Source organism: Crinia signifera, chromosome 5 (genome assembly GCF_055691185.1).
Source record: "Crinia signifera chromosome 5, ASM5569118v1, whole genome shotgun sequence".
In the NCBI taxonomy this organism is placed as follows: Eukaryota; Metazoa; Chordata; class Amphibia; order Anura; family Myobatrachidae; genus Crinia; species Crinia signifera.
In genome coordinates, this window is record NC_139221.1 from 317,754,785 (window position 1) to 317,781,566 (window position 26,782).

A 26,782-nucleotide genomic window follows, 5' to 3' on the forward strand; every position below is an offset into this window, starting at 1 on the left:
ACCTCCTCCACGCCCTAGTGGATGGTAGGGCATGAAATACCGCCTGTCGGCACATGTCGGCTCAAAAAAACAGTGAAAAACCCCATGTCGACCGTATGACCAGTCGACCTTCCTCATGTCGACCTTTATGCAAATTCGACCTTAAGTCATGTCGACCTTGGCCCATGTCGACCTTAAGTCAGGTCGACCTTCCTGCCAGTCGACCTAGTGGGGTCGACCTAATGACTGTAGACCTAAGTTCATTCTAATAGATGACCGCTTCCCGCTGCAGGAATCCCTAGTAAAGTGGCAAGATTTGGGCATACAGAGAAGACACTGACACAGTGTATGTTTCAAAGGGATACGGTCATTAGGTCTACAGCATGTTGGTCGACAAGCATTGGGTTGACAACCTTTAGGTCGACATGGGGATAGGTCGACATGGTTCTAGGTTGACATGGGTCAAGGTCGACATGGGTCTAGGTCGACAGGTCATTAGGTCGACACATGCATTAGGTCAACAGTATCTAGGTCGACAGTCAAAAGGTCGACATGGGGTTTTTCACTGTTTTTTGAGCCGACATGTGCCGACAGGCGGTATTTCATGCCCTACCATCCACTATATAAATAAAATAGTGTGCCGAGCGTAGTGAGGCACCGTTGCCCGAAGCATTGCGAGCGAAGCGAGCGATGCAACTAGATGCGGTGCACTTCAAACTGTGTCCATGTTGACTGTGTCGACATTCGGGTAAAAAAAACTGCGAAAAACCCCATGTCGACATTTTGACTGTCGACCTAATGCTTGTTTCGACCTATAGACCTGTTGACCTAAACCCATGTTGACCTAGATCCATGTCGTTCGAGATCCATGTCGACCATGTCCCATTTGAACCTTTCCCTATGTCGACCTAACGGTGTCGACCTAATGCTTGTCCTGACCATTTTGGATAAGGGATACTCAACCTGTATTAGAAACGAGTGGTGTAAAGTGACATAATAGCCTTGTACTGTTTGCTACAACACAGAGTAACCTTACTCTCTAGAACCGTACCGCATATAAGTAACTTGGCGCTTACTCTGTAATCTCAGTGCTCTTCGTAGCTCGGATCTAATAGCAGGAAATAAATGATGACAATGCAATATACAAATAATATTTTTTTAATTAAAGACTTCAGTCTTTCCACGTCGTGGGCTGGCACTCCTGCTGACAGCGCTAAAGTTATCGTAGTTACTTTCTGTGTATGGGAGACATGCTCTGCAATGCAGCCTGGGTAATTATGGAGATTTCCAGTTTAACCAGACATCGTAAATTGTTTTACCTTCAGAACACAAAGTTCCTGGGGCCAAGCTAGGGAGCAGAGGAACATAAATCTGCAAGATTTGGGAGGCTTCGTGCATTTTATAAACACATTTTAGTTTCAGACACAGACAAGGGTAAAGTCTAGAACAAATGTATATGGGCCTTTTAATTGGAGGGGTTAAATCTGAGGCCATAACTAATGGTTTGTAAACTCTGGGGGCAACAGCACCACTACCCTACAGCCCTTACTTTTAGAACAGCATCTGCCAGCCAGTGACCACTGAATGATGTGGAACGTGCACACACATATCTCTCAGGTCAATTAGATTTGTGTGTACCGCATGCACCCTGTGTATGCACAGAAATGTGGCTGCGCATACGCCAAACAGGGATGCGGTCATTTGGTCTACAGCATGATGGTAGACAGTCATTAGGTCGACACCATTAGGTCGACATGTCGACCTAATGGTGTTAAACTAATGACTAGAGACAGGATTATATGCAACATAAAAAGCTTGAAATATGCATGCAAATATGCATGAAAAATACGTAAAATATGCATAAAAAGTGTTAAAATATGATACATTATATAATAAAAAAAGTAATTTTTAACTTATTTATTTAAAAATCAGCATACAATTAGTTGCAAATAAACCTCAAAAATAGGCCCACAGCATCTGCAGATGTCTAGTGCTGTACACCGGATTTTTTTCCTTCCTGGCTGCTACAGCAGACTGCAGCGTCCTAGGCTCTTCTTGCATCAACTACACGGACCCTCATCTCCAGCGCCGATGGACCAAATGTCAGAAAATTCCTCCATGCGCGGCATACTCACTGTGACACGGCATTTCCTCCATGCCGCGTGATGTCACAACCCTTCCGCCTATCTCCACTGCTGCAGAAGTCTGTCTCTTGGTGTAAAGTCCCAGGCCAGGGGCAGGCAAAGGTTCAGGAGCTTCGTAATGGCATCCGCTCCGACTGACTTTTATCAACATGGATTGGCAGCCTAGAGCAGTGTCAGATGCTATGTACATCCAAGGTTCCCCACACTGCGGACATATTGCCCCAGCCTGCACACTCTACCACTACCTGGCCAGCAGCAGCAGGGCAAAGCAGTGCTGTAACTCGCGGGTGGGAAGAGGGCGGGGCCTAAAATATGCACCATCACTAGATTTTAGGTAAAATATGCAATAACCAGTGAGAATGGGCAAAATATGCAAATGCATGTAATCCTGTCTCTACTAATGACTGTCGACCATCATGCTGTAGACCAAATGATCCCAACCCGCCAAACAATGCTGGCTGCAAATGGACCAGAATAATGTCCTAAGTGGACACATTTGTAGATAGCTAGATAGGTGGTTTATCACTCTACATTTTATCACTTTTTAAGGCTTAGTACATCTCGCCTATACTCTCTACCGACACTATAACTATAGTATATAGTATATATCTTTGGCTTGTACCTGGTGTGCGTAAAATAGTCTTGGATTCAGTAAAGCAGAAAAAGCAAGTCATTTTGAGTCTGGAACAAGCCACAATACTATAAAGGGGAACAAATACATTTTATTTTGCTTCTGTGCAGGGCAAATACTGGCTGCTTTTGCGCGCAGCCCACAGATGACAACTTTTTTTTTTTTTTACACTGCAATTTAGATTTCAGTTTGAACACACCCCACCCAAATCTAAAGATGCCCACACACTACGATTTTTCAACCTATATCGGACAATTTTACTACAAATCATTTGCAATCGCGAACGATAGCGATCCGATGCGCACTCCCGCAAATCTTTAGCTGGATGGTTTGATCTTACCTGCTGCAGGGAAGATTAGAAGATGCAGCTAAAGATCTGTGGGACTCTGGTATTCGGTTCTTCGCGCGTCGCTCAGGTGTTCAGGTGCTCGGGTGCGTTCGGGAGCGTCTGGCTACTTTTAGGTGCTCGGGTGTTCGGGCGCCTTCGGGTGCATTCGGACGCTTGGATATTTGGGCGTATTAGCGCGGTTGGGTAATTGGAGTCGGTGCGCTTGAGCGCGTTTGGGCGCTCAGGGATTCGGGTGCGTTCAGGCGCGTTCATGCGCTGGGGTGGTCAGCCAAGTTCGGGTGTCCTCATGCGAGTTTGGGCACTCATGGATTTGGTGCATTCGGATGCATTTGAATGCTCGGGTATTCAGGCACATTCACACATTTGGGTATTTTGGAGTTTGGGCGCTCGGCTAAATTCGCACGGTCGGATGAGTTTGGGTGTGCTCGCCCCACTTGGTTGTATGTTCGCTGTTTGTGCAAGCTTAGAGATTTGGGTGCTCGATTGCCTTCTGGTGTGTTCGAACGCTCAGGTATTCGAGTTATTGGGCGCGTTGGAGCATGTTCGGGTGCTCAGCAGTTCAGGCGCGCTTGGCGGTTTAGATGCTCATGGATTCGGGCGCATGGGTTTTCGGATGCACTGGAGCGCTCGGGTGCTGGGATACTCAGGCGTGTTTGGGCACTCAAGTGTTTGGGTGATTGGCAGGGGAGCAGCGATGGGGGCAGCATGCAGTCGACAAGGTAAGCGACGCCTTTCTAGTGTGTGGGCACCTTACATCAGGGTTGCCCACCCTCCCGTCCCCCAGAAAGAAGGGCAACCCTCCTGCAAAGCAGTTGGGCTCCCGGGACACCCCCGCCGCCACCCGCGACCTCCCCCATGGCCAGGGGGGGGGGGGTCCGCGGGTCAAATTACGCGAATCGTGCCATTTTAGCCCTGTCCACCGCAGTGCAATGCCTTAAAAATGTCATTGCACGTCAGGGGCGTGGCTAAAACGACACGATGCCTGGTCCATATGGGTTCATGGGTTCATATGGGCCTTCAATCTGATGCCTGGTCCATATGGGTTCATTGGTTCTAGAGATATTGGGGGAAAACCAATTTTTTTTTCATTTCTGAAATGTAATTTCATGGCTGTTCATGTTGTTTGAGGACAGGTTTCTCTGGAACCAAACGGCCCAGTTTCACAGCACCAAAATCATTAGAAGCCTACTTGTAAATGGGTCAGTTGGTTCCGAAGATATAGCTGGTTGTTTAAAGGGGGGCGGAGGTGGTTTTCTCTCCTCCTCACACCAGAAAATGCAGGGACTAGGCTGGTGTAAAAGGGGCCAGTCCGGGAATGTCCCTGCATGATCCTGAGACCATATTGCTGGGTAAGTCCCTGCATTTTCTGGTGTGAAAAGGGTATTATTTCAAATAGCAGTGCTCTGAATACAGCCTTGCAGCCCCCTGCTCTCTGCCCGGCTGTCAATGGCTGTCATTTCTGCCCGGTGGCGGCTGTCCCCCAGTTACCACAAGCATGGAACCCCTGGCAATGAGCATGGAACCCCTGGCAATGAGCATGGAACCCCTGGCAATGAACATGTAGATAAATTTTAATAGGCATTATGGTGTTTGGCATAATACGTAATGGAGATTATGGTGTGTGTCTTAACATGTAATGGGCATTATGGTGTAAATTTTAAGTGCCCCTATCAATGCCCCTATTTATGAAGCATATTGTGCATTATTGCTCAATCTGTTTGGTATAGTGCATGCATGTCCAAACTATGGCCCTCCAGCTGTTGTGAAACTAAAAGTCCCATCATACATTGCCACAGTTTTGCTATTAGGGAATGCTAAAACTATGTCAAGGCATGCTGGGACATGTAGTTTCACAACAGCTGGAGGGCCACTGTTTGGATATGCCTGGTATAGTGTGTATTTTGGCTCAATCCATGTGGCACAATGTGAATTTTGCCTTAATCTGTGTGGCATAACGTGAATTGTGACTCAATCTGTGTGCCATAGTGTGAACTTTGGCTCATTCGGTGTGAATTTTGGTTCATTTCATGTGGTCTAATGTGTAAGAAGCAAGTACAGTATAAGGGGGTTACTATTGTGTTGCATGATTTGTATAAGGGGAATATGGTGTGGTAAACTTAGGTTACCACATAAAAGGTGCTGACATATTGTCTACCAAGTTTCGGTTTTCAGTATTTTTTTTATGACTGCAGTGCCGCCTCACCCCGCAAGTATCTAAGGACATCGGCATCCTGCGGGTGCACCTTTGGAGTGCACCCGCCAATATATCTCCCTGCATTTTTCCTATGGCAGCCCCCTGCCTTTTCCAGGCATATATAATTAGTTGAAAGTATTTACACAAATAGAGACACACCCATGAGCAGACCACCCAACCAGAACACTGGTCACGCCTCCCACATTATTAGGTGCTGTCCACAACCCCTATTATTGCACATAATAGGCCCTTGATCATTTTCAGCTCCAGGCCTATTTAGACCTTAATCTGGCTCTGTGCAGTCCAACACGGTTTTGCCCATTTGCCTCCTTTTTGCTTTGCTAACAAACCAGGCCCAGCATCCGGAGAGCCAATCTCACACTACTCCACATGAATGGCGATAAGGTGTGAGTCTTATTAAAAAGCATTTGTCACTATAATCAATCCCGTTAAAAAAAAAAAAAAAAGCGCCTCAGTTTGAACGTCCAGCGCTGGAAGGGTTACTCAGCCGCAGAGCGCGGCGGAGTCATAATGGCAGAAATATAAGCTGTCATCCGGCCTAGGCAGATGATTAATAGCAGCAACAGGACCTTTGTAAAATAAATTCTAGAAATACGCTACGCTGTGGGAATAATTAATTCACTAAACAAAAGGCCAGACCTCCTTCCACACTCTAACATGCTTATACAAACACAACGACAAAGAGAAACATTGTTATTACAGATATGGCCCCTGTATAGACCGGCGGCTGGTAATAGGCAGTGGATGGAATGCCGGCGAATGATCAAATAATCCCTGTTTATTAAATCAGTGGTGGAAGGATATAATAAGGGTGAGGAGGTCCCAAGCTTCCACTCACATCAGTTGTGCAGACAGTTGTAGAACTCATTCAAAATATTTCCAACCCTTGTCTCATTACGGAAAGGGATTATATAACAGCAGATTGCGGGGAGGGTGAGTGGGAGATTTAGTCATGCTGAAACACCAATACAATGGCGCCCAAATTAGGTTATTCTAAATAAACAAATCTGCTGTTATATTTATTGTTATAAATCATAGAGGGGATAAATTACTATTATACAGATATGACTGCCAGTGCAATTGCGACTATGGGGGCGATTCGGAACTGCTCAGTGCGGGGCGAATTTGCTACCCAGGACGACTGTTGGTATTTGCGCATGCGCGAATATTTGCGCGTGCAAGCCCCTGGAGCGAACACCTTTGGCGAGTTTTACACTCGCCAGGGCATTTTCTCCAGGATGGGTGAACAGGGGGCGGACACGGGGGACCACCCAGCTTTTCAGGGGTGTGCCCAAAGAAAGACTGGGTGTACCCCTGCAAACGCAGGTGCGTGGATGCTTGCTTGGGGTGGACGGCTGATGTCACATGACGTTAGCACCCGCCCTCATTTCGACCATCTCCGTCCCGAAAAAAAGTAAGTATAACCAGACTTTTATCGTACATTTGACATGTGCAGATTGGTGTGATTTTTTTTTTACGTAACTAAGAAATCGCACCTTATTACATTTGGCCCCAATAAGGAGACATAGGGGGAGATTTACTAAAATGGGGGATTATGGCCAATCCGCGGTACAAATGGATACGACCGGGATATGAAAAGGGCTAATTTACAAATAAAGGCCCCCTTCCCCCTCCAGAGCACTCCTGGCCCAGACTGAAGCCCAGGGCTGTCCCTGGTGTTCCTGGGCGGTGGGCACCGAGGTGATAGCCCAGGTATAACTACCATCCCAGATTGGCCGGGAGGGTCCCAGAAATCGGGTCACCCTCCCGGCCCCCCGGAAAGAAGGGCAACCCTCCCGCAAAGCTGCCCAGCTCCCGCGACCCCCCACGCCGGCACCCGCGACCCCCCTCAGCAGGGGGTCCGCGGGTCAAATGACGTGAATCGCGGTGTTTTAGCCCTGCTCACCGCCATGCAGTCTTTAAAATGGCATTGCACGGCGGTGGCCGTGGCTAAAACGACACAACCACTCTTTACAAACAAGTAGCCACACGTGTGGCTCCGCCCCCGTCCCACCCCTTTTCACTCCCCACAGCCCCGCCCCCCCTGAGCTGGCTGCCCTCTCCCAGAAAGGGCAGCCAGAAAGTAGGTAGGTATGTGATAGCCATAAAGTGTAAAAGTAAGCTTAATAAACTATTGTGCTATGCTGTGGAACTACAAGTCCCAGCAAGCATCCCCGGCATGCAGGGACTTGGTGAACCACAGTACCAGACAGCAGCTGAATAGATATAAACAGTTACACCGAGAATGGCACACAGACTATAATAGAGCAGTATCTGCTGATACAATAGCAGCAAGCAACCAAAACAGTGACTCATTAAGATTCACACAGAGATAGCTGGAAAGTATTACACTGAGCTGCTGAAGCACCACTCTGTCAGCCATTTTGGTGCCATTAAACCTTCACATTAACTTTAACATGGGAAGCAGGGAGCATAGTTACCTCCCCTCCTGCATTCTGCAGGAGACTCCCTGAAATAGCAGCAATCTCCCTCTCTCCCTCATAGTCTAGCAATCTCCCTCATGTCACCTAGCCCACATTACACTGTTACATCATAGTTACCTCCCCTCCTGCATTCTGCAGGAGACTCCCTGACATAGCAGCAATCTCCCTCTCTACCTCATTAGTCTAGCAATCTCCCTCATGTCACCTAGCCCACATTACACTGTTACATCATAGTTACCTCCCCTCCTGCATTCTGCAGGAGACTCCCTGACATAGCAGCAATCTCCCTCTCTCCCTCATTAGTCTAGCAATCTCCCTCATGTCACCTAGCCCACATTACACTGTTACATCATAGTTACCTCCCCTCCTGCATTCTGCAGGAGACTCCCTGAAATAGCAGCAATCTCCCTCTCTCCCTCATTAGTTTAGCAATCTCCCTCATGTCACCTAGCCCACATTACACTGTTACATCATAGTTACCTCCCCTCCTGCATTCTGCAGGAGACTCCCTGACATAGCAGAAATCTCCCTCTCTCCCTCATTAGTCTAGCAATCTCCCTCATTTCACCTAGCCCACATTACACTGTTACATCAGTTATCTCCCCTCCTGCATTCTGCAGGAGGCTCCCTGACATAGCAGCAATCTTCCTCTCTCTCTCTCATTAGTCTAGCAATCGCCCTCATTTCACGTAGCCCACATTTATTTATTTATTTATTTGCAGTTTCTTATATAGCGCAGCAGATTCCGTTGCGCTTTACAATAGTAGACAGTGATAAAACAAACTGGGTAACAGACAGACTTGGAGGTAGGAGGGCCCTGCTGCAAGCTTACAATCTATAGGGACATAGGAGGGAAACACAAGGACAGGCATCAGTAATAGCATAACAGTCCCAACAAGTTACAAGTCCAGAAGGGAAGCTATATAATACATAAGTGCCTCAGAGGGTTATGCGTTTAGTACTTAAATATGATAGGCTTGCCTGAAGAGGTGAGTTTTCAGGGAACGCTTGAAAGTTTGGAGGCTAGCGGAGAGTTTTATTGTGCATGGAAGGGCATTCCATAGGATGGGAACAGCCCGATGAAAGTCCTGTAATAGTGAATGGGAGCTAGTGATCCGTGCAGAAGAGAGACGCAGATCTTGTGCAGAGCGGAGTGGTCGAGATGGGAGATATTTTGTGATAAGTGCAGAGATATATGTTACACTGTTACATCATAGTTCCCTCCCCTCCTGCATTCTGCAGACTTCCTGACATAGCAGCAATCTCCCTCTCTCCCTCATTAGTCTAGAAATCTCCCTCATGTCACCTAGCCCACATTACACTGTTACATCATAGTTACCTCCCCTCCTGCATTCTGTAGGAGACTCCCTGACATAGCAGCAATCTCCCTCTCTCCCTCATTAGTCTAGCAATCTCCCTCATTTCACCTAGCCCACAATACACTGTTACATCATAGTTCCCTCCCCTCCTGCATTCTGCAGGAGACTTCCTGACATAGAAGCAATCTCCCTCTTTCCAGAGCCGAATTTCCCATTAGCATAGGCGTGCGCAGCCCATTTTCTTTGGGGGTGCACCATTGAAGGGGCGTGTCCATCACCGCCTACTGGATGTGTCCATCGCTGCCTATTGGCCATTAATGCAAACTAAATAGAAGGGGACTTATTTATGTATAAGCACTTCACACTGAAATCATTACCCCCACACACATACCGGAAACAGAGACAGTGCGCGGCGAAGGCGCACTGCAAAAATTTACACTGTAATGTCCATTACACATAACGCCACACATAGTAATGCCCATCACACAAAATGCCATGCACCATGGGGCTCACACAGGAGGCCATATTTAGACAGATTCTGGGGCTGGTGCAAGTTTCAATTGGTCAGCTGAAATTGTGTCTATAGATGCACCAATTAGTACTTCAGCTCCTGTAGTCAATGCAAGTGGGTGTCTCAGCCCTTACATATAAACATACAGGTACAGTATGTATGTGTGTGTGTGTGTGTGTGTGTGTGTGTGTGATATCTATCTATAGATCACACACACACACACACATTGATAAGTCAACACACTCTCTTCACTGTAATTGCTGCACCCCCTCCCCCATATTACACCCTGTACAGTACATAAAGCACATTGCACAAAACACTATAGTATATTACATGCAGATTCCCCCATATTACCATATACACAGCACCCCCTCCCCCATATTACACCCTGTATAGTACACACAGCACATTGCACAAAACACTATAGTATATTACATGCAGATTCCCCCATATTACACATATTTACATATACACAGCACCCCTTTCCCCCATATTACACCATAATACATTACACACAGCTAATACATGCAGCACATTGCACACAACATATTCAATTATACATAGCTGCCCCATATTACACGCAGTACACACACATGATACACCAGCCCCCATTTCCTCAGTGCACACAGCACTCACCTGGCTGAGGGCTCATGTCAGGGACTTGCAGGGAACCAGCCATGTGGTGAGGGAGGGAGGCGGAGAGGCAGGAAGAGCTGCTGGTCTGTGTAACACGGAGCTGAGTGTGGGGGCGGGCCCAGCCTCAGGGAAGCCCCGACTGCAGTGCCAGATGAATGCTGCCTCGGCTAGGATCGTGGGAGGAAGGGTGACTACCTATGCGCTCTGCACTGCTGGCTGCTCCTGATCTCAACTCAGGCAAGCAGAGCTGGCTCTGCCTGGCTGTAATCGTGCGGGGGGTGCCCGTAATTAGGAGGTGCCTGTGCACCCCCGGCACCCCCTGTGCGCACGCCTATGCCCATTAGGCACGTGAGGCACCGGCCTAGGGGCGGCACATGTTTGGGGGCGGCACTTGGATGCCTGGGCAGGGCCGAAACTAGGGTTTCCGGCGCCCGGGGCAAGGCAGTCTTTTGGTGCCCCCCCCCCACCCTAGTGATGCTGCGCGCCGGAGGCCCGCCGAAATTTTCGGGGGACGTGGCCTAATTTGGGGGCGTGGCCTATAATCGCTGCTCCCCCGCGAGGCCACGCCCCCATTTTGCCGCTATGGGGGCATGACCCAGAGGCTCTGTGAGCCTCTAGCCATGCCCCCAGCCCCCATGCCCCCAGCCACACCGTAATGCCCATTACATACTACATGCCCCCAGCCCCCATGCCCCCAGCCACACCGTAATGCCCATTACATACTATACAACACTGCAATGCCCATTACATACTATATAACACTACGCAATGCCCATGACATACTATATAACACCGCAATGCCCATTACAAATAAATACTCCGTAATGCCCATGTCATACTTTATAACACTAAGCAATGCCCATGTCATACTATATAACACGACGCAATGCCCATGACATACTGTATAACACACCATACACATTTGACACATAAGTGCCACTTACCTATATGCTCAATGCCAGGGGCTTCATGCCGATGCCAAGGTGGACTGAATTTGCTTGTTGCCGAGGGGGATAGATCTGTGCCTCTGTGCTCGTTGCCGAGGGGGATAGATCTGTGCCTCTGCTCGTTGCCAAGGGGGATAGATATGTGCCAGTGTGCTCGTTGCCGAGGGGGATTGATCTGTGCCAGTGTGCTCGTTGCCGAGGGGGATAGATCTGTGCCTCTGCTCGTTGCCAAGGGGGATAGATATGTGCCAGTGTGCTCGTTGCCGAGGGGGATTGATCTGTGCCAGTGTGCTCGTTGCCGAGGGGGATTGATCTGTGCCTCTGTGCTCGTTGCCGAGGGGGATTGATCTGTGCTCGTTGCCGAGGGGGATAGATCTGTGCCTCTGTGCTCGTTGCCGAGGGGGATTGATCTGTGCCAGTGTGCTCGTTGCCGAGGGGGATTGATCTGTGCCAGTGTGCTCGTTGCCAAGGGGGATAGAATGCCAGTGTGCTCGTTGCCAAGGGGGATAGAATGCCAGTGTGCTCGTTGCCAAGGGGGATAGAACCCCCCCCCTCCCCCGCCTGCGGGAGGCAGACAGGCAGGCAGGCTTGTCAGTGTGCCTGTGCCTGCCTGCCCGTCCCCTCACGTCTCCCCCGCTGTATTCGCGGGAGAGACGTGCTGCTGCTGTGCTGTATGATTTTAACATTTCTAACTCCCGCTGCTGGACCGCTAGCCAATGGCCGTTCGCGGTCCAGCAGCCAATCAACTGGTGGCTGCTGGACCGCGAGCGGCCATTGGCTAGCGGTCCAGCAGCATATGCAATACCGCAGCAGCACGTCTCTCCCGCATACACAGCGGGGGAGACGTGAGGGGACGGGAGCAGGGCAGCCAGCGGGGGAGCGGGGAGACGAGGGGGCGGCGGCGGGCGGCCATCTTTGATGTGGCAGCGGCTGCGGCGCTAGCTCCCCGCTGCTGCCGCTGGTCACACCAGCGTCCCCCTGCCTCCAGCGCCCCCTGCCTCCAGCGCCCGGTGCGCGTGCCCCCCCAGCCCCCCCCTAGTTACGGCCCTGGCCTGGGATAGTACTGTCAGCCCAAAATGTACCAATAACTGCAAAATATCCACTGTACTGTACTATATTCCATCTTAAATAGAGTGTAAATGGATAGGACATGCAGATACTGCCCCTATAAACTGTCCTACTTAGTAAACATTATTGTTGTGCCTAGGGGCGCCCTCCTCCCTAAATCCGCCCCTGCCTCTTTCCCTCATTATTCTAGCAATCTCCCTCATGTCACCTAGCCACACATTACACTGTTACATCATAGTTACCCCCCCCCCCCCCCTGCATTCTGCAGGAGACTCCCTGAAATAACAGCAATCTCCCTCTCTCCCTCATTAGTCTAGCAATCTCCCTCATGTCACCTAGCCCACATTACACTGTTACATCATAGTTACCTCCCCTCCTGCATTCTGCAGGAGACTCCCTGACATAGCAGCAATCTCCCTCTCTCCCTCATTATTCTAGCAATCTCCCTCATGTCACCTAGCCCACATTACACTGTTACATTTTTGTGGGAAAAAAAAGGAATGAGAGACAGATACATTTACACTGGATCATCAGCACCATTTCCCAGCACGTTACCAAGTACAGTATCTCTTACTAACTGCTTTGGGATCATCTACATTTGGATATCAGTCATTTTACAAGATTCCTTTCAGATATAGCAGTACACACCCACGCTTCTAGGGGCCACGTTCACTTTCTCTTTTTCACAATCTCTCCATATATGGAACTAGACACGCCCTTTGGGTGGAGCATGACACGCCCCCTCAATGAGTGCAAAATTCTACTACCAACTATAATCTCCCTGAATATAGTTTTCAAAAGTAGGCAAGTATGGCAGAGAGTAAATGATGGGTAGCAGGGGGCACAGAGTGGGGTGACTGAGGCAGGGTGTGTGCGATGGGTAGCAGGGGCATGCAATGGGACATGATTGCAAATTAAAACTCAATGATTCTCTCAAATTTACAGTTTAATTTGAATCAAGTCCACTTCCTGATAATGGTTTGCTTTGCCATGACCTTTAATAAAGCACAAGGTCAAACACTTAATGTACCTGGAGATGACCTAAGTGGGGAATGTTTTTCCCATGGACAACTACATGTGGCCCTTTCGCGTATTACATAAAAAAAAAATAAAAAAAATCTGAAGGAAAAATGACAAATGTGGTTTATAAATAAATTTTAGTCACTCATTTCTTATATTTTATTTACAAACATCACCGTTACTAGAAAAATGTACCCATGCGAAGAAGGGGGGGGGGCGCTAATATATATATGTGTGTGTGTGTGTGTGTGTGTGTGTGTTGTCTTAAGTTTATTTTTATATTTCCTGCTTACTGACAGGCAGCCCTTTAACAAGCGTCACTGCCTGCTGGCAATCATTAATGATTTAGGAATAAAATGAGTGAGGTGTAAATCACTGCTGCTTATTGCATACTGTATATATTTCTATATACAGCTATTTATGGTTTGACTCTGTTTTATTATAGTGCTAAAAACATGAAATATTTATGGGAATCCTATAATGAAGAGCGGAGCATCCAGCCTGTCAGTCCTCCCAGACCTGGCATCTTAATGGGTTGAGATTTTACTCAAAATATCTGTTGGCTGTTTATCCATTGAAACTAACAAGTCCTGACAAAAGAAAAAGTTCAAACATTCCTTGAACTAACAAGGTATTTTCTACATTCTATATGGATGGATTTTACCCTTCTGCTGAGAGAATCCCCTAAGTGGATGAAGGATTGTTATATCTCTGTGTCTTCAGGTGATGCTTTGACCATTCTGTTGGTTGTTGCTTGCTGTGATACATGAGACAGATCAGGTTCATGTGTACATGCTTCATGTCACGTCATTCAAAAGTCAGATCATGTTACTGTATTGGAACCTAAGGCTGGGCGCTCACTTGTAGATGTATACAGGGCTGGATTAAGGAGGGGGGGCTCACTGATTGCACAAGTGTGCAGTGCATTACTGGGAGTTGACTAAATCCCATGAGACTTTGCACAATAGGTCAGAGGCCGAGAGGCTTGTGCTGAGCTCTGATTGGTGGAGCTCATCACATGCTTCTCAGGCCCGTGGAGGACAGCAGCAGCAGCCTCATCATGGGAGGGTTTTTAATCAGAGGCAGTGCTGAGACTGAGAGTTCTCCTACAGAGTAAGGTACAGAGGGACAAACACAGGCTTTTTTTTCATGTGGTGTGTGTGTATATATATATATATATATATATATATATATATATTAATCCCCCCCCCCCCCCCCGCAGTTATCCGTTCATCAGTTTTATGCTGCCTTTTCTCTGTGTTTTGATAGTGTAATATTCTCCCGTGCAGTTTGTGGCCAGTAATGACAAGTGGGAGGGGCCCCCCCTGTCAAAAGTGACCCAGACCCCGCAAAGGCTTAATTCAGCCCTGGATGTATAGGGACTGATTCAGGCTTGTTTGCTAATGGAACTACTGTATACTGGATTTTGGGGCCATTTCAGACCTGTTTGCACACACAATTTAAAAGTATTTGGGCTATGAGGAAAGTCTAGCCAAGTTAGGTACTGTTTACATTGGAGAAGAGGCCTATAAGAGGGGATATAATTAATATATACAAATACATTGTCAATGCAGAGAATTATCAGGTGATCAGTTTACTATGAGGACTGTGCACAGGACAAACGGGCACACCCTAAGTTTAGAGAAGAGAAGTTTCTCACCTAGGGTAGAAAGGGAGGTACTTGTGTATTATAGCGGCGCCCCCGATGTTCATCGCGCAATGTTTTTATCGAATCGCATGGCATGCACCCGATGGCATGCGATGCGACGCGATTTTTGCCCCTATGCGATTAAACATTGTATAAGCACCCTAAAGGGTGCTTTTAAGCACCCAAATGGGTGCTTACAATGTTAAATGCACCCCCACGCCACCCCCCCCACTATAAACGTGAACCCGAAGCACGGCGAGCACAGCGAGCCCGCGAGGGGCGGCAGTACGCGTCCTCCGACCTTTTCACACCCCCACTATCCACGTCGGAGTGGAGTTGGGAATAGAAAGTGTGGCAAGCGTACCGAGCCACCGAGCCTGAAGCGTGGCGAGCGCAGCGAGCCCCGCGTGGGGACGCGGATACCTTCACAGGTATCCGCGTCCCTTCACAGGTATCCGCGTCCCTTCGCGGGCTTCACAGGTATCCGCGTCCCCTTTTTTTATTTGAACTAATAATTACTTTTATCACGGGGAGTCTTATTATTTGGTGTGTCAGTGCTGCCATGGGCACCAGATTTGCCCCCAGTAATGTCAACCTATTTATGGCCTACTGGGAGGACCAAACCATCTGGTCCGGTGGCGTGCTGGCAACAAACCTGTTGTCATGACATAGTTACATAGTTACATAGTAGGTAAGGCTGAAAAAAGACTTGCGTCCATCTAGTTCAACCTGGTATAGATATCCATTGCTGATTTGGTAGGTTCTGGTATTTTACAGACAATTTATATTTCTTATTTGTACCCATGGATGTTTTTCTCCAGTAAATGTTTGTCCAACTTTGCCTTGAATGCATTTAATGAGCCAGCCGTTACCACCTCTCTGGGAAGAGAGTTCCAGAGTTTGACTGTTCTGACCGTAAAGAAATTCTTTCTACTAGCTGAATGAAATCTTTTTTCTTCTAATCTATACTCATGCCCTCGCGTCCTAGATTCCTTTCTAGTAGAAAAGAGGGTGTGTGACAGTTCCTTATATTGGCTCTTGATATACTTGTACATGTTGAGCATGTCCCCCCTTAAACGTCTCCTTTCTAATGTAAATAGTCCCAAATTGCTTAATCTCTCCCCATAGCTTAAATTCTCCATTCCCCTAATAAGCTTTGTTGCTCGCCTTTGGACTTTTTCTAATTCTATGATATCCTTTTTATAGTGTGGGGCCCAGAACTGTACTCCGTACTCTAGGTGAGGTCTCACCAATGCTTTATATAGTGGCATAATTACCCATGAGTCCCTAGTTTTCATTCCCCTCTTAATACATGCCAGAATTTTGTTGGACTTTTTTGTAGCTACATTACAATGGGCACTACATCCTAGTTTGCTGTCTATTTGGACTCCTAGATCCTTTTCAAGTATGGAATTACCCAGTTCCTCTACACTAAGGTTGTAACTTGCACACTGGTTGTGTCTCCCAAGGTGCATAACCTTACATTTATCTACATTGAACCTCATCTTCCATTTTTTTGCCCACTCATCTAGAATTTCAAGATCATTTTGAAGCATGTTGACATCTTCTGATGATTTGATGACTTTGCTAAGTTTTGTATCGTCCGCAAAGATGGATACATTGCTGAGTAACCCTATCCCAATATCGTTAATAAAAATGTTAAACAAAATGGGCCCCAAAACCGAACCCTGGGGCACTCCACTTAGTACCGGTATCATATCTGATACGGCACTATTCACAACCACTCTTTGTTTTCTATTACATAGCCAATTCCCTACCCATCTGCAAATATTTTCACCCAATCCTAGGTTCTCCATTTTATTAATCAATCTCTTGTGTGGGACAGTATCAAATGCTTTAGCGAAATCTAGGAAAATCACATCTACAGCATTTCCATTATTGAGGTTTTTGCTAACCTCTTCATAGAACCCTAGTAGATTAGTTTGGCATGAACGATTTTTCACGAACCCATGTTGGTTAGTACTGAGTAGACGGTGATGATCTAAATATTCCTGGATACCATCCCTTAAAAATCCTTCAAATAGTTTACCCACAATTGATGTTAAACTAACGGGTCTGTAATTAGCGGGATCTTCCTTTTTTCCTTTTTTGAATATTGGCACTACCTCTGCTATTCTCCAATCTTTTGGTACTATACCTGACGATAGTGACTTGCTAAAGATATAATGTAGGGGGGTAGCTAGTTCATCCCTTAATTCCATTAATACCCTTGGATTTATAGATGATGTATTTTTTTATTTGGAGAGGGAGTGAGCAAGATTTAGTTACTTTTAGCATTAATTTAAATATTAATTTGTTCAATATTAAATTATGATTTTCTTGGAGTAAAACGACAATTTATTATTTGGATCTAGAAATATATATATATATATATATGTTTTGAATAAAGACGACAAGTTTAAGTGGGCCTTTATCACTCAGTTAAATTCCAGTCCAGTCGAGAGATAGAGACATTTTTCCATAATATTTGGAAACTGTTATTAAGGGACCTATCATTGGAGAATTGTTAAAACCTCAATTAATTTACAGGAAAGCCCCTTCACTTAAGAATCATTTAGTAAGGAGCCGTACAGAAATGGAAGTTCGTTGTAGCAATAGAGTTAATGGTTTCCATCGCGGTGGGTCCTATCTAAAATTTAGAAAAGTGAGGTCTCAAATTAGGAAACTAACAGAGTTTACTGTGAATAATAAGACCAACCCTTTTAAACATTTTATCACATGCCATTCTGAAAATATCATCTATGTGTTGGAATGTGCATGTGGTTTTGCATGTGTTGGTAAAACTTCTAGGCAGTTGAAGACCAGGCTTACAGACAGCAGCGTAGCTACGTTTTGGGCCCCCCGCCGCCCATGCAAACCCCCCAATCCTACGCAGCCTTACCTTTTGCGCTGGCCCGGCGGCTCCGTTCTTTTGCTGAGGACCACCACAAAATGGCCGCCCCCATACAGCAGACAGTTTCAGTCTGCTGTATGGGGGCGGCCATTTTGTGGTGGTCCTCAGCAGAAGAATGGAGCCGCCGGGACCAGCGAAATAGGTAAGTCTGCGGGGGATTGGGGGGGTGTAACTATAGCACCGCAGCCCCCGGAGCCCCCATATGCACAGCGCCCCCCCCCCCCGCGGTGGCGGGGGCTGCGGAGCTATAGTTATGCCACTGCTTACAGAGCATGTGTATAATACAGGATTGCCTACCTAATGACACGAATGGCGTCCGCATAGCCACGCCCCCACCGTGCAATGCCTGCCCTCATCCCGTCCTGTCAGTGGCTCCGCCCGCCCCTGCTTCACTGAACTAGCTGCCCTCTCCCGGAGAGGTTAGCCAGGAAGTAGACAAATATAGTATAATATAAGGAAATCATTAATGACTCACACCTGCCTACGCTCCTGACACATTCCCCTGGTGTACCCAGCTACAACAATATTTTCACTCAAATAGTTTTGAAAGATGGTATTAAATAACATTTGTTATCCATTGTTTTTGACAAACAAGCTGTTTTAGTTATATTATAATAACACTATGATCTGCCTTGCGGTGTCGGAGCACAACTGCTCTGTGACTTTCTGCAGAATGAACCTTGGATAACATTAACGGAATAGTGTTTATAGGACAGTTAGAAGAGACACGTCTGACAGCTGCTGTGACAAGGGTAATATCAATGTGACTGTCAGAGCCTCGTCACTTGACATTTTAATAAAGTACTGAACATATTTTAATTATTTGTGTTAGATATGTCAGTTTGATGTTGTATTAATAATGGTAGGAACAGAAAAAAATCATATGTATTTGGCAAAGATCTGGGTTTTAAAGGGCAATTTTCTTCCAAAGGACAAAAGTGTTTTTTCCTTTTTTATCATCTAATCCTTGTATATTTTATTAATATTTTATTACTGTTTACTAAAGGAAGGGTGTCACGACCACCATAGCAGCTACCCTTGCTCCCTGTGCTGTCTCCGACCTGCAGTGCCCTGACTCTATGCTCTCTGCCCTGGCGCTCACCTCCGCTTCTGATGTCGGCGCCGATCTGCCACACTCTGTCACTCTGTCAACCACCAGGGTCCATGTCCCTTTGCCGGGTGTCAGTTCTGATGCACAGTGTCTTGGCGTTCTGGCTCCAGGTAGCGTGAGGCGCGATCCGCCATGATGGTGTCCGCGTCCTTGTAGGCCTCAGGCTGGGAAGCGCCGGCTGCAGCGCCTCTGCGTAGTATTCCTCGCCGGCTGGTTTGTGTCGCCACAATGGGCGGCGGCCATCTTGTTGGTTCCCAGAGCCTATACTTCGCAGCTCCAGCCGTGATGTCATCCCTGCGGCCAATCACAGTACAGCTCAGCACTTAAATACTGACTAGCCGGGCCAGACCAGCAGTCAGTACAATGTTGTCCATCTGATAGCATCTCCGTGCATCTCTGGCAATTCCTGCAGTCTCCGCTGCAGCCTGACTCCAATCCTCTGGGTGAAGTCTTCTCGTAATCCACTCCTGCTAGTCGTCCACTGCCTATCCATATTCTACCACGGAACCTTCATTGCCGCCATTAAGGATACAAGGTTAAACACCCCAAAGGTGTCATCTTCCTCCCTCTGATCCTGACGGTCATTATCCGTGGTCAGTTTCCCTGGTGTCTTTGCAGCCACGACCTCATTCAGCAAGACCCCTTCCATTTGACATCATCTTACTCCACTCCTTTCATTATTTTCAAATCATCATTATCCTCAATTCTTCCAATAACATCTTCAGTCGTCATTATCTTCAAACTCCTTCAGCAAGTTCTTCATTATTACCTTCAACAAGTTATTATTATTATTGTCTTTATTACTACTCATTCAATATCTACAGTTATATCATTGTATCGCAATATCTTTCATTAAAAAAAGTTTCATTTGATCCAATTGCCTCATTCCGCTCTGTTGTCCATGCAACAGCCCTACATCAAAGCACCCAGCCTCCGTTACACTGGTGCTTCACCAAGCTTACGAAACGTGACAAAGGGGAATTATACTGTCCACGCAGGGTTTAGGCGGTGCTGTCATGTGTAAAGTATGTAGCATACCTCCGAACTGTCCTGCTTTCTGTGGGAAGGTCCTGTTTTTTTGGGGACATTCCTCCACCCCAAACACTGCTAGCCCCCATGCAGGGCTAGCAGTGTTTTTCACATTTTTGGTGCTAATGACAAAAACTGTTGAAATGGACGCTCAAATAGTGTAACTTCATATAGGCACAGCATTTTTAGCTGGTGCCCTATGCCCCCCCCCCCCCAATAACTATAATGTGCCTCCCCTTCCCTATATTATAGACTACAATGTGCCTCCCCCTATCCGTTGTCCGTAGTGTAGACTATAATGTGCCTCCCCTTCCCTATATTATAGACTACAATGTGCCTCCCCCTATCCGTTGTCCGTAGTGTAGACTATAATGTGCCTCCCCTTCCCTATATTGAGGGCTGATTTAACCATGGGTTGACATCGGCATTCGTCTCGGGGCCCCCACACATCAGACCCCCCCACACTGGCACTGCTGCGGACTGGGGAGGGGGGTCCACAATTTTGTTGTCCAGGGCCCCCACAAAATAATCTTTCCTTAATCCGGCCCTGCCTGTAGTATAGACTATAAAGAGCCTCATCACTCCTTTAGTGAGGTTCGGAACCCCAAACCGCCTTTAGTTCCCATGCACTGACCCGCATCATGCAGGGAAGGAAGGTACCTGCCACCCCCAGCAGGTGCCGCCCCCTAGGCACGTGCCTCATGAGCCTAGCGGGAAATCCGGCACTAGGGCAGATGTCATGTAGCGGCAGCCACACGCCCCCCAGCAAGCATAGGCCTGCCTGCGATCCCAGGGCAAAGCCCAGCATTGTCATGGGGGCACCCATAATGCTGAACATCCCCATAGCACTATATATATTTGCTGCTGATTGCAGGCGGCATCAGTAGAGAACCATGGCTCGTGCACAGGCTAATGATAAATGCTCAACATTAGCATTGCGTACCATCTGAATAAGGCCATAGTTCTTTTGTAAGTAGGCTTAATACCTGTGTAACATGTACAGTAAACTGACTCCCCGCTTTTATTTACAAGCATTTTTTTGTCCTATCAAAGAACATCAGAGGAGTGTGGACAGGTCAGTGAGATGTCATGATGATGTCACGCGGTAGTCACGCAATGCTCCTCTGGGAACATTTTGGATGGCCAGGATATCTTTATGGGACCTGTTGGGCCCTATTTAGATGCCTAGGTTGCCCTGGGGAAAATCTGCCTCTGCTCACATCACTCCCCCTCTAATATCCACCAAAGACCACCACCTTACTGTCCAAACCACACAATCCTCCAGCAGCACCATGGTTACCAACTCCACTTGAGCGCTGACCATGGCATTTCCACGCACGGTAAGTAGCAAATGTCACAGGATGGAGGTCCTGTGGGAGTTGCGGCAAAACCTAGTGCCTGTCGGATCTATTACAATGGAGACAGAGCAGAGAAGGAGTGCTGCTGCCTGCTGTCTCCACCTATGGCCATATCTTCCATCTATAGCAGTGTTTTAGCTGTTCGTAAGTATGCCACCAGAGCTAGAGATGTCCGCACTGGTCTCTTGTTTCACGTGAGGGCCAAAGTATTACATTTTTCTTACCTGTGAGGACCAGAGTGAATTTGTTTCAAATGGGGGCCAATGGGTTCATTTTTTATCCTGTGGGGGTCACTGTGATTTTCCCTGTGGGGTAAATGTTTGAAGCAGTGATAAGGGAGGAGAAGTGATAAAGTGCCTGGCAATTTATCACCGGCCAATCAGCTACTAACTGTCCCTTTTTAAACCCAGCCTGTAACTTAACAGTCAGGAGCTGATTGGCCGGTGATAAAGTACCAGGCACTTTATCACTTCTCCTCACTTATCACTGCTTTATCACTTCTCCTCCCTTATCACATCTACTCCCTTGTTTGGTGTGCCGCGATTTGAAAAAGGTTGAAATCCATGATCTATAGACTGCTTATCTCTAAAAACAAGCATTGGAAAGTCCTATTTTTCTGTATGCATACGTTACAGTCCAGAAGAGCGCCACCTAATGTTCAAATTATCATGAGAGTGTTTAGCACTTATACCTTACTGTGAAACATAGTTCGGCTTAAGCTTTGCTCAGCCATAAGAACTATCCAGTAGTAATTTTATAATGAAGAAATAAGCACAATGTTATTTTCAAATCCCTTCGCTCCAAATAACCCATTAAATGCTCTTTATTTGCTTCTATAATACATGTCATTACCGTGTATTATGACAGGTATAATTTACGTGTATACATGACTCATATTCCTGCTTTGTACTATATTTGGGTAAAGTATGCAATTACATAGATGATATAATTAGTCATCAATATACTCCGTAATACGCAAGTCGCCTCAAAGCGCGTAGAATCATTGAGGCATTTCCTTGTTATACATAATTAGGGCGAGAGATGAACAACAAATACTGCACCCTATAAATGGGCACATTTCTATTGTCGCGTTTTTAGCTCTTTTCTTAAATTCCGATCTTTATTTTTCTTTTGCTTTGTCAGTTAAGTTTCTTTTTCTTTCTTATAAATAACCTTAAAAGTAAGTTTTAATTGCTCCTCATAGCGATAGTGTAGAAGAATCAGTATCTGTAACACTTCACCTCCTGGCATTCTGATGGTTTCCATGGTACCCGAATGTTCAGAAATAGATAACGGCATCTGCAGACCTTTCCTTCATGTGGTTCCGGCACACTCTCTCTCTCTCTCTCTCTCTCTCTCTCTCTATATATATATATATATATATATATATATATAATTATTTCTCGCACTTATTTGAATGCACATCCACTGCAGGGAGGTGATTCTCTTTTGGACTGGATTTCGGCCTGTATGTTCACACGGGGGAGCACAATGCGCAATTAGCGCATGTGCTTATGCTGGGTGCGTCCCGTTCTCACCCACCAGTGGGGTGGCGGCGATTGGACACACCCATGTTAGCGGCGGGCGGCGTTAAAGCCACACACAGTGCAGAGTACATAGGGCGGCACCCATCGCATGCGATTTAGCACAACACCCCAAGTATACATGTCTATGCGATGCAATGGGATTTAGCACACCCCCGAGGGGACTCAGATTACTTTACATGTGTTCCGTATCCGCTCGCCACGCTTCGGGCTCGGTGGTCGCTGCGCTCGCCACATTTTATAAAATCAACTCCCTGCCGACGTGGATAGTGGAGGTATGAAAAGGTCGGGAGGAAGCCTAACCGCGTCCCCTTGCGGGGCTCGATGCGCTCGACACGCTTCGGGGTGACGTGGATAGTGGGGGTGAGCAAAATAGCACGCGATACAATCGCATGGATGATTTTAAAATGGAGTACCATCACATATCATCGCATGGGTGCTTATAGAATGAAAAATGGCATGCGATCCGCGGGCAGGGGTGCACTTAAAATTAACTAAGGAAAATCGCCTTGCATTGCATATTCAATAAAAGCACTGTTTTGGAATGAAGATAACATTAAATTAATCAGAAATACACTCTATACATTGTTAATGTGGTAAATGACTATACTAGCTGCAAACGGCTAATTTTTAACGAAATAGGCTACATAGATGTATAGAGGTGCATTTCTAGCAACCATCACTCCAGTGTTTTAATGGTACATTGTGTTTGCTAACCATTGTAAACCCTTGTGCAATTACTGTATGTTAGCACAGCTGAAAATGAGTTTGCTCATTAGAAAAGCTATGAAACTGGCCTTCCTTTGAGCAACCAGAGTATCTGGAGTATCACATTTGTGGGTTTGATTATACTCTCAAAGTGGCCAGAAAAAGAGAACTTTCATGTGAAACTCGACAGTCTATTCTTGTTCTTCGCAATGAAGGCTATTCCATGCGAGAAATTGGCAAGAAACTCCTACAACGGTGTGTACTACTCATTTCAGAGTACAGCACAAACAGGCTCTAACCGGAGTAGAAAGAGAAGTGGGAGGCCCTGGTGCACAACTGAGCAAGAAAACAAGTACATTATAGTCACTAGTTTGAGAAATAGATGCCTCACAGGTCCTTAACTGGCAGCTTCATTAAATGGCACCTGCAAAATGCCAGTGTCATCCTCTACATTGAAGAGGCGACTCTGGGATGCTGGGCTTCTAGGCAGAGTGGCAAAGAAAAAGCCATATCTGAGATTGGCCAATAAAAGGAAAAGATTAATATGGTAAAAAGAACACATACATTGGACAGAGGAAGATTGGAATTCTGGGTTGTGGGTTATGGACAAATTAATCAAAGTTTGAGGTGTTTGAATCACTCAGAAAAACATTTGTGAGACGCAAGACAAGTGAAAAGATGCTGCAAGAGAGCCTGTCAAGCGTGGTGGTGGTAATGTGATGGTCTGGGGCTGCTTTCGTGCTGGTAAAGTGGGAGATTTGTACAAGGTACTGTAAAAGGATTTTGAATAGGGAAGTCTATCTCTCCATGTTGCATCGCCATGCCGTCCCCTGTGAACAGCGCTTGATTGGAGCCAATTTCCTCCTCCAACAGGACAATGACCCAAAGCTCACCTCCAAATTATGCAAGAACTATTTAAGGAAGAAGCAGGCAGCTGGTATTCTGTCTGTAATGGAGTGACCAGCGCAGTCACCAGATCTCAACCCCATTGAGCTGTTGTGGGAGCAGCTTGACCGTATGGTACGCAAGAAGTGCCCATCAAGCCAATCCCACTTGTGGGAGGAGCTTCAGGAAGCGAGGGGGAAATTTCTTCAGATTACCTCAACAAATTAACATCTAGAATGCCAAAGGTCTGCAGTGCTGTAATTGCTGCAAAAGGAGCATTCTCTGAGGAAAGCAAAGTTTGAAGGCCAAATCAAATTTTCAAATAAAGGTAATTTCTAACCTTAACAATGTCTTGACTATACTGTATGTTCTATTCATTTTGCAACTCCTCAGTTGATAAATAAAAGTCAGTTTTCAGGTAAAACACGAAACCTGTGACAGCTGCCCCTTTAATACTAATTCAGGTGCTGTGTTTGGGATTGTCTCACCTTTAAAAGCCATAAGGTACTTGGCAGTTGAGCTTTAACCCAAGAAAAAACACATGTCCACTTTAGCTATGATGTGTAAGCAGTGGCCAGGTTCCCATGAAAATCAGTTGTTAGCGTAGGACTTGCAGTGAAATGGGGTCCCTCAGTGATGGGCTGCAAGGATTGATCAATTCATGAACTAAAAACACATTATTTATTCAATTAATTATTTGAATGTTAAGGTGATTTAGTTTGTTGTAGTGAGTGCTGGGCCCCCTGTATATATATATATATATATATATATATATATATATATATATATATATATATATATATATATATATATATATATATATATATATATATATGAAATTAAGTATAGATACTTTGAAAACACTCTTCATTCATTTATATGAGGGGAAATTTGCATCCAAAAAAAAAGTATATTTGTGACCCACATATAGAAAACTTTGAATCAATAAAGTGTGAAAAGCGTCAGAATTGGTTCTACACTTTCAAACACCTCTTTTGCTGTATTCAAAAAGGAGAGAAAAAAACAACTGAAAGAGAGAGAGAGAGAGAGAGAGAGAGAGGGGGAGATGCTAGGCACCACTTGTGTGTCTCACCTCCGATATTAAAAGAAGATCTAAAGGTCCACAGCTCAGTATACAAGCAACAAAACGTTGTAAAAAAATACTCCCTTGTCTATAGGGTGTCAGCTATCCCCTATATATGAAGTATAGGTAATGTACCAGTATATAAACGTGAATAGGGGTTCAGCGACCACAGTTGTTGCACTTATATTCTATGGAAGTTCAAAAAGCTTAGCAATGACCCAAATAAAAATGGCTAAAAAATAAACATATTTTATTATTACAATAAAAATGTGAACAGACATGTAAACGTAAGTAAAATCACAGAAAATATAAACAAGATAATAATATCAGCTTCTTAATAGTGCAGATATAAGAGATACATATGAGATAACCAGAAGATAGCTTATTTCAGTTGGAAGAGGATAGAGGCAACACCCAACACACAATCCAGCAGGGGCGGGCTGGGCCGGGGAAAAGGGTGCCATCTGCCCCCCAGGCCGCTCTGGCAGGTGTCCGCGGCCGCCTTAACGTTTTTTTTGCACTGCCGGCGGCCATGTTCCTGTAGTCTTTTAAAAGACTGCGGCCACAGGAACATCGCCGCCGGCCTCCGCGGCTACGTGGAGGAGGGCCCCGCCGCCTGTTCCCTCTTATCCCCGGGCGGCCGTGGCAGACGCTGGGTGTGGAGTGGACGTCATGACGATGACGCCTCCCACCCACGCATCTACAGAGGTAGGCTGGCCGCAGGCAGGACAAGTCGGGGGGCCGCAGCCGCAGCAGGACAGGCCGCAGCAGCAGCAAGATAAGAGGGAGAAAATAAAGTAAGTGAGCATTAAACTAACAAATAAAAAAAACCATATTTCTGCTGTTTCCTGTATAATAATAATAATTATAATAATAATGCAATGACACCACAGGCTGCTCCCCCTGTATTGCATTACTATTATAATATTATACAGGGGGAGCAGCCTGTGGTGTCATGGCATTACTTTTATATTATACAGGGGGAGCAGCCTGTGGTGTCATAATTATTATTGTACAGGGGGAGGAGCCTGTGGTGTCATGGCATTATGCCATGACACCACAGGCTGCTCCCTCTGTATAATAATAATGCTCCCTCTGTATAATAATAATGCCATGACACCACAGGCTGCTCTCCCTGTCTAATATAAAAGTAATGCCATGACACCACAGGCTGCTCCCTCTGTATAATGATAATGCAATGACGCCACAGGCTGCTCCCCCTGTATAATAAATTGTGT

At 46.2% G+C, this 26,782-nt stretch overlaps 1 protein-coding gene across 2 annotated transcripts in view; it reads right to left on the bottom strand.

The window, feature by feature from the left end:
• Positions 1-10,505, bottom strand: part of EFR3A (EFR3 homolog A) — a 174,112-nt gene extending 163,607 nt beyond the window's left edge. For both annotated transcript variants that reach the window (XR_014444029.1, XM_083144867.1), the window contains exon 1: positions 10,229-10,505. The gene's annotated coding sequence lies outside the window, so the exon portion shown is untranslated. The remainder of the gene's footprint in view (positions 1-10,228) is intronic.
• Between the last annotated feature and the right edge of the window lie 16,277 nt (positions 10,506-26,782).